This window comes from Salvia splendens, chromosome 4 (genome assembly GCF_004379255.2).
Source record: "Salvia splendens isolate huo1 chromosome 4, SspV2, whole genome shotgun sequence".
Lineage (NCBI taxonomy): Eukaryota > Viridiplantae > Streptophyta > Magnoliopsida > Lamiales > Lamiaceae > Salvia > Salvia splendens.
This window is the reverse complement of record NC_056035.1, coordinates 26356265-26365706: the sequence shown is the minus strand read 5'-3', so window position 1 is coordinate 26365706 and position 9442 is coordinate 26356265. Positions and strand designations below refer to the sequence as shown.

The following is a 9442-nucleotide window of genomic DNA, read 5'->3' as shown; positions in this document are numbered from 1 at the left end:
CAGAACACATGCATGAAACGAGCCTCATCAAACTGCTCACACTTAACTCATACATGTCCTCAAGTATGAAAGAAAAGAAAAAGAACAAAGGCAAGTTTCAAAGCATGGTTCTTATTGAACCCAGCATTAAACAAACGCAACTATATAAAAGATCTCGAAAATGAAAAAACATAAACTAAACACATTGCCATGTAAAAGGAAAAACAAAACAGGTTTATATTGCTTGGCAATCTTCCCCACAAGCTTAAGGTCAATCCAATTGTCTACAGTTTGAAATTCCTTTCCCTCCTCTCTTCTACCTAATCATGCTTGTCCTTTTGTCGAGATAGCTTCTGTCTTCCAACTGTTGGATTCACTCAGTCACTCAATCCTCACCAGAATTGTTAGGACCAATCTCTCATTCATTTTGCCATACCATTGATGCTAGAGTTATATTTGACAGAAGCTAACTCGTTAAGGTCTTTATTTAGGTTATAATGGGGCAATAGTTGTAGTGTATAAAGGTGAGGGTCCTATGGGTTCTAAGTTAATAATGTATATAGAAGTGTGAAGGACATGTGAACTTAGAGACAAAATTAGGAAGGTTCCCCTTTATACAATCTAAAACTTTTACCCTGGGGATACCCTTGGCCATTTTAGCCTTATTTATCTAACTTTTCAGGTTACAACATTTCCTGCCCTTCTATTTTCTATTATTTTTTATTTATTTATTTTTTTTGTATGGGTCAGGTTATACATTCTTCCTGCCCATTTTCTACTTCCTTTTTCTTTCTCTTTCTAGGTCAGGTTACAAGGTTTCCTGCCCTTTTCTTCCTGTATATTTTCTACTCCCCTATTTCACATCCTATCTTTTACCCTGGATGGTGAGTTTCCCTATCCTATCCCCTTGTTCACATCATATGGAGGCTCCGGGTATACCAAGAAAAGGTTATCAGATTCAAGGCTCAAAAATTGTAACTAGGGGGTGTCTTTACAATGAGGCAGGTCCATCTAATTCGAAAGAATTTAAGCTCAACTGGCTATTGTTTATACCTTTAGTCCTCACTAGCCTATGTCATTTCCCTCTAAGCATCAATGACAGTCTCTCTATTTTTTAATTTGGTAGAAAGTGTTCTACTATGGCTTTTAACTCACATTTAGAGGGCTTCACAAAAGAATTAGATTAAAACACTTCTATCGTACTTACTTCATCCAAACAGATTTTGGTTTATTAAAGAAGGGAATCTCACAAATCAACATACATCATTTTTTCAATCACTCTTACTAATGGAATCTTGCCTTTATTATACCAGTTCATATCCAACACATAAGGTGAACTAAACAAATATGCTTCAAAAACTAACTATGCCGACTTTCCCTCCTCCCACTTCATTTCAGCTTGCCCTCAAGTGAACAAAATGAACTGGAAAACAGGGTAGGTAGTTTTTGAACAGGGAGAACCAAACTTCTCACACTTAGACCAAGCAGTGGGCTAAGTGGGAAAAGGCTGCAAAAACACATATTCAAAACAAGGCTTGTTTATCAAATTTCAAACAAACTTCTCACACTTAGTCCAAGCATTGGGTTAAGTAAAATTTATATACAGGAAATAGACAGAAGCACAAACAAAGAAGAACTTAAAACCAAAAGTAAAATTTACTTGGTTTGACTAGTGTAGTTCTTCTTCTGGCTCCCTGAGGAGCTAGACCGCCTCGCTGACTTGGCCGTCCTGACCGATGTGGTGGGAAGTGTAGAGGGTGAATGGCTGGCGGTTGGTTTCCTCTTCTTGGATGTGCCAGCGAGGTCGGCATTAGGGACATTCAATGGAGGTTCATTCTGCCCTGGTGAGGGCTGGTGGGAGGGACTCCTTCTCCATCTTGGAGACCACCCTATCAACCATGTCGATGACCTTGATTAGCTGTTCCCCTTGGCACTTCAGCAATGAGTCTTATTCTGCCTTTGTTTCCTCCAGAATGTTCACCATTTCCTCCAATTGATTCCTCCAAAGATCAGGTGTTGCTGCCTCCTCTTCCTCTTGCTTTTCTACTTCGCACATCTCTATGATCACTTAGGAAGCGATTTCTTCAAACATCTGACCCTTTCCTGCTACATTCTCATCGTATGTGTTGAATCTGAGTGAGGACGACGATGTCGGGCTTGTCTCAGTGTCCAATTGGGTTGCATTCTAACGGATCACATAAAACTTGATCAATTTAGCAGATTATTTAGATAAACTCTATTCGCGTAATTCTCACATGTATCATGCTCACAACTTGAATTTAAACATTCTTTAGCACAAATAATCCCTAAAACATGCTTGCTACGGAGTTAGCCAATTTACCTCGTTGATTCACTTAAGAATCGAAGATGGCTTGCATCTTCTCCACGTGAAGATTTTGAGTACTCGACATCGGATCTTCTGACTGGTATCCCGGACTTTAATCTGATATTTGTGTGGGCAAATCTCACCAGAATACTAGGACTTGAATAAAGAAGACAGAATCCTACTCACGGAAGGAGAGCAAAAATCGTTCCTCACCTTGGAATACGGGGGGAAGAAAATTGTAAAAAAAACAAGTGTGTTTTAAGTCTCATTTATTCTCCTATTTATATTAAGTCACATATTGGGCCCAGTCAGGGATCTAAGGAAGAATTTGGATATGGCCTCCCCCAATTAGCTTTTTACTAATTAAATTGAACCCACAATTTAATATGAGCTTATATTGGAATATTACAATCAGCCACTAAAGAAGTAATATTGCACTGCCCATCCAAATCCGAAATTACAAGTATTCCGGGTTTCCATTTGTTTGTCATTTATTTCTCGCACTTAAGATAGAAACATCCATTAATTAATCAATGTCTGCTATGGACTTAATTAATTATCATATTATAAACTCCAAGAGTGGACTTAGCAAGAAACGCGTATTTATTATTCATAGAGTAATCAAACTCCAACTAACTTGGTTCCGAATAATAAAACCTTGTTTCGAGCTCCTCTTGTGGATGTTATCAAAGAAGACTCACCTCACGCACGATTCAATATAATAGAAATCCTAGCACCGCTAGATAATAATCGCCACTACCCAAAATACAAGGATCATTTGGTTACGAAAAACCCGCACCTATTGGTAAGTCAAAGTAGTAGATAATCAATATCGTATGCTCAATGCTAACGTACATTGATTAAGAAATTAATTATAAAGACTCGTCTTGCCATTTTAGATCCAATTTAGTGCTATACCACACCAACGTCATCTTATTTCAATAAGGCTTAGAAATAATCGGACTGACATTGCAACCTTTGACGATAGGTAGTCTAGGCTTATCTAGGTTGTGAAATTATTATATTTCTTTGTTCAGAACTGACCGTGTTACCTTAAAATGGACGACGCCCACAACCTGTCTACTAAAACAAAGACATAGACTTTGTTACGTTCGCTTATACATTTAAATATGCAATAAACATCTATTAAATGTAAAACATAACAACATTATGACAAAAATAATCTGTTGCATTCATTGGAAAAGAATGTATAGAGTTTTACAGTATTCAATCACTCGAAACGTGATTTCTAGTATACAAAACCATAAAAGGACTTTCAAGAGAATTTGGTAGATGAACAGGTAGGGAATTCTTCGTTCCTGATTTCTAGTATACAAAACCCTAACAGGACTTTCAAGAGACTTTCAATAGAATTTGTACGGAGGGAATTCTTCATTCCTGATGCCGGCGGCTTGGTAGATGAACAGGTAGGGCATTTCCACCGCAGGTCCAGTGCTTCTTATCATTCCCCTAGGACTCTCTGACTGTGAATAGTTCGAAGAAGTTTCCAAGAGTTGAGTGGGGTCGGTGGTTGATGACGATGAAGATGTGGCTGTGGATGGTTCCAGACGAGGGGTGGCCGGAATCAATCGCACCCGTCGGCCGGATGTGGGTTTCTGGTAATGGCCGGAGGCAAAGGTTCTGTCCATCGCTAGTAACAAAGTGTGGTCTTGCCTGAGAATTGAAAGAGGGGACTTCCGATTCTTGGTGGAGAACTGAAGGGATGTGAGGAACTGAAGGGATGTGAGGGAATGGAAGGGATGTACGAGGAAATCGGAGTAAAAGAGGAGAGAGGGAACGGTCGCTTACGACATCAGCGCCAGTTTGCCTTCCTGTGCTAAATTTCAAATTTGACAGTTAAAATTTTAAAGTTAAATAATTCCGCATTATACTTGAAGTGTGTATTTTTAGTACGTGTGTCGTGTGCACGTGTTCCCCCTTTCAACAAGATTTATAATTTCCCACTAATGTAACAAATATTATAAAGTATAAGCGGCAAGAGCGGGGTCGAACCACAGAGACTAGGGACCTACTCGAGATTGTTTCTACGACACAATCGGAAAAGTGATCGGCTGCTGCCACACAACGAGAGGGTAGAGTTTTAACTACTGGACCTGGGAAATTAAACCTAATATATTCTATCTACTGGGTCCAGAGAATGGAAATTGCTTGAAATATAAATGCATGCATGATTCGAAACTGAATTTAACTCTGGAACATTCACCAAATTTCCTGGGTCAAGCAAATAAGTTTCCTAAAACAGCCAGACAGCAGAGCGTAAGAAAAGCAACAGAGCAGATTCCCCTAAATAGCTACTGACAAGAAAGCTGCAACTAACAAACTAAAGCAGATTTGATTCTAACTGCCAGCAAACTTCATCTTCTTCATGAATCCAACGGGAAATACAAAACAAAACAGAGCATTAATGTCATGACCGGACTTCCTAAGGTTACAAAGCACGGTGGATCGCGACTAATGGGGGAAATAAGAAGCGGGGAAGAAGGGGGAAACAATTTAATGGGTACAACATGTAGATCAAAGACGAAACTTTATTATCAAATCATAGTCTTCGATTACGAAGCAACATAGTTCGAACAAAAGCAGTCCAACGAATATAAGAGTTCTTAAAACTTAGAGTAGCGGAAGCATTTGAGAGTTAGCTACTACTATGTATGAAGACACAATAGTAACTGGAACGTTTATTGAATATGATCTCGGTCCAATGCTCAACATCCTCCGCATCCCATCCACGCTCAACCTGCACATAAGGAAAACATATGCAGGGGCTGAGTACTTGATGCACTTAATGAACTCATGCCCGAAATACATTTATCGTTAAATTATGTCAAGCCATCATAGAGTGAAACTCGGGTTTTACTTTAAAAAGGCCGAGAAACACAAAAATCATTTCCATAAAAAGGTGCATGCAAACACTAAAATCATTTCCATAAAAAGGTGCATGCGCATGCAACATCATCGTCATCCTCCATCATGTACCATATCTGAACCATCATGTGAAACGAGAATGTGGCCACAAACTCGATCACTGGACCGGCCGACCACAAAGGACGGCTCACGATCCCCATCAGTGCACTAGTCTGAGTAGGGACTCACTCCCTGGTCAGACCCGAATTCGTTAACCTTCAAAGTCTAGTAGGACATTATCCTAGTAGACAATCAGATAGGCAATTCAAAATATAAAATACGGCATGACATAACATTCAAACCACCCTTATTTCTCCATAAACATATCATTGCAATAAAAGAGTTTAAGTAATAGAGCCCACCTCAAAAGCTTAGAGTTTTTCCTGAAGTAGCTTCTCGTTCCGACTTTAGCGGCCGTGCGAACCACGTTTTCGGAAAATACATAAAGTTCAGATCAAATCTCGGTAACGAAGATATTTAGAATGCATGCACTCCAATTAAAATCTTTTAATTCGTTTCCTCGGTTTTCATGCATTTTCGATTATTCGGCGGCCGCCGAAGGCTTCGCGTGTGACGCCGGTCGGCCGCTTACGCCAATACTTTCCTCCGTTGGCTCCTCGTCCTTTCCATGATGTCGGAATAAATTTCCAAAAGTTATTTAAGCGCATACTTAAATTATCGCAACTATTTCTCTTCGTAAATTATTTTCTTTCATACTTAGGATAAAATTATTCATCCTTCAAAATATTTCGGAATTAACTAAATAATTCTTCACAATTAAATTATCGACCAAACGATTTATCAAAAGACCCAAGCCTTAATTATTTCCCCACCTTATATCTCCCAATTAATTGAGAAAAGCCTAAAAAAAATACTTTCCTTCATAATTAAATTACAAGGCCCAAAATAAAAACAAAAGCCCAAGACTAAAAAAAAACAAAAGACCCAAATCTCTTTACTTTCTCTTCCCCACGCCTCTCTCCCCTTTACCCCCATTTCTCTCTTTTCTTCTCTCCCTCTTCTCTCTACCGACGCCCTCCTCTGTTTTCCTCTTCCAAAAAATATTTCCCATTCATTCTTCTTCTTCAAATATCGTCGCCTCTCTCCAGAACGGAGGTCACCGCCGCTGCCGCTGCAGCTGCTCCACGAATCCGCCATCGCGAACCCGCCGCCGTCGGCTTCTCCCATTCCTCACCCTCCGTCGCCGGCCGCTGCTCGCCGGAAGGACCTACTGTCGCCAACGCGGGGTCAGGCGTCCGTCGTCCGCCTCTGCCCAGAACGCTGCTGCTTGCTGCGGTCGAAGTCGTGACGCCGCCGCTGCTGCTGTCGCCGTTCAGCCACCAGCAGCGCCGAGTCAGCTGTCGCCGCCGTTGTCGTGGCGGTCCAGCTGCCGGAAGAAAACAACCACCACTGCCGGCAGCCTTCTCCTTCCCCCCCGAGTCGCTACCCGGTAGCCCCGAACGTAACCCGAACCACCCCGAAACATTCCGCAAGATAAGTTCTAATTACGAAGCTATGTTCTTTCAAGTTTTCGATTAATCACGGCGGGAGTTCGATTGGGGTTAATTGTTGAATTGTTTGAATTACTTGTGGGAGGTGAATGTATGAAATAAGTAACGAGACATATGCTAAACTTCATGCTTTAGAGGGGGTAGAGATTATACCTCAATGGATTGAACTTGGTTGTGGAAGAACAAAGATGGTAGCAAATTTCTCCCCCTTCTTCTCGGCACTCTTTCTCTCGGCTCCCTCTTTTTTTTCTCTCAATTTGCTTGTTGAAAAAAATGTATTGTGAAGTGAAAGGGTGGATGTGTTAAATAGTGTGTCTTTTGGTTGTAGGAATGAATGAGGAAGGTGGAAGGATGGAAGATGGAAGAGTTAGAAATGGAGGGTCTCCATGGTGAAGAACCGGCCGAGAATGGGAGAAGGAAAGAAAGAGAAGAAGTATTGGGCTTGCTCCCTCCTTTTGGAATGAATTGGGCTCCCATTTGATTTACTTGATTCGGGCTTATTTAGTTGCAAGCCCAATTTGTATAATTCTTTATTGGTTAGACTTTTTAATTGTTGTGGCCCAAAGCCATTTTATATAAACGTTTGGACTTCAATTTTAAATGAGAAGCCCATTTATATATATACTTTACATTCTCGCATTTCTTTCTATTAATTAAAATTGACGGAAACTTTAATTAATTCGTTATCTTGTCTTCACAACGATTAAAATCATCCAACGCAACCACTGATATTTGGTGTTGTTCCAAATATAAATTCCTCGACCGTTCCTCGATTTTATGCGCGACAAGCACTATAAAAAGTACGGGCGTTACAATTAAACACCATAAAAACAGAGCAATCTCAGATTTAAATTTGAACATGAAATTAAAGCCTAAACTAACAGATCTACGCTACTGGGTCTAGCAGATGCGAGATCGAACAGTAAACAGCCAGAATCATGCAGAATAGAAACAGAGAACTTCAGATCCACCAACACAGATTCAGATCCACCACAATCCAACATCGAAAACGAAACGTAAACACGAAATTCAAGCTAGAACTGCCAGATCTACTCTCCTGGATCAAGCAGAAAGCGGAATAAACACAGATTAACCTTGCATGCATCACCTAAACTAACAAATCTCAGAATTCGAACACGTGAACAACTAGATCTCAACCTCTAAACTACTGGAAATCATGTAAACATCATGGATCTAAACATCTAAGCCACCAATTGCGAAAATCATCCAAGAAACATGAGTAAATAGCATCATCAAGATGAAAATAAACACCAAAGCTTCATAAAACCAGAAATAGGTCGAGATCCAAAGGCGGAGTCGTCAATTCCTCTGATGAAACTCGAGATCCAACTACATCATTTCAAAAGCGGTAAAGAAAGCAAGGATCCAACGTCGGAGTCGTTAATTCCACCATCGAAACCATTGAACTAAGCTAAGAAATCAGCAACTAAACTAAACTAAGCTAAGAAAGCGGTGGCGTTAAGCGCCTATGAGAGTTTCCTACCTAACTACCATAGCGTTAAGCGCCCCCTTCTTCATTCATGTTGGTCCCTTTATATAGGGAGGCTTCAAGCTCGAATCCCTAGGGTATGCTCTTCATGATTTGACGTTTATACCCTTAAAATATGATCTTTTAAATCTGCTCCTTTCTTCACCTTTTCTGCTCCATTTTCCCCGCCCCGGGTAATTTGTGTGCGTTCCTGGGTCTGACAGATTTTTACACACCTGCTCTCCTGATAATTCTCCTTGATCTAGCGGATTTTTGACACTTTTTACTCCTTTTCTGCTCATTTTGCATCTGCTCGGTCAATTTGCAGCATCTACTTGACCCAGCAAATATCTGCACACTTAATCTCAAATTTACGCATTATCTTCCCAAAAAAGCATGTAATATCACCAAAAACCAATGCATGAAACGAGCCTTATCAATACTCCTCCCGGTTAAAGACAAATTTACTCATCCATTTCCTCCCTCTTACTTATTTAGCTAATTCCTGACCCAAAAGTAAAATAAACAAAATAAGAGATTTTGTGGAGTACTAGTCGGAGATTCTCTTCCGAGAATTAAAGATTTATCATTAAAATAGAACTCCTTCCAGATACGTCCAAAGGTTTTGAAAATATTTTCACCATTTTCTTGTATTATTTTGAGAGTTTTCTTTTTTTAAAATAAAACAAAAAGTGAAATTAAAAACATTCATTCCAAGTCGTGGGTAATTCTCGGAATTCACTTGATCAAGTATCTCATATCGAGCCGAGTGATCCAATTTCCAAAAATTGTCCAACGAACATTTCTTACTTGATCAGGCTGAGTATGCGAAGTGGGGTTTCTCCCGCTTCACATACTTCCGAAAATTGCACCCCACCTTTTCTTGTGATTCCTGTAAGTCCCCTGAATTTTCTTATTCTCATTGGGACGTAATCCAGGGTCAGGGAGCTCCTCCGTTTTGATCGGTTTTGGCCATAGTTGTGGTTGCATCCAGTAGATGAATCTTGCAGCCTTCCTTTTAGTTTCCCATTTCTTTGGCTCTGTCCATTCTTCTTCGTAGCAATACCCCTCAGACTTGTCAATCACTGGAGGTGGTCTCTCTGTCGATGCATTTTCTCCTTCCACCGCATTTGCGAATTTCTCCACCTTTTTACCAAGCACATTCACTTTTCTTGTCTGGAGACAGAACAATGCATTGTCTAGTCCCTCAGA

General features: G+C 40.2%; 1 long non-coding RNA gene across 1 annotated transcript; it reads left to right on the top strand.

Annotated features, from left to right (window-relative positions):
- The first annotated feature begins 6083 nt into the window (after positions 1–6083).
- LOC121798605 lies at positions 6084–7378 on the top strand. Its single transcript, XR_006050075.1, has 2 exons — positions 6084–6932; positions 7070–7378. It is a non-coding gene; the product is annotated as an uncharacterized LOC121798605 (long non-coding RNA).
- The last annotated feature ends 2064 nt before the right edge of the window (positions 7379–9442 follow it).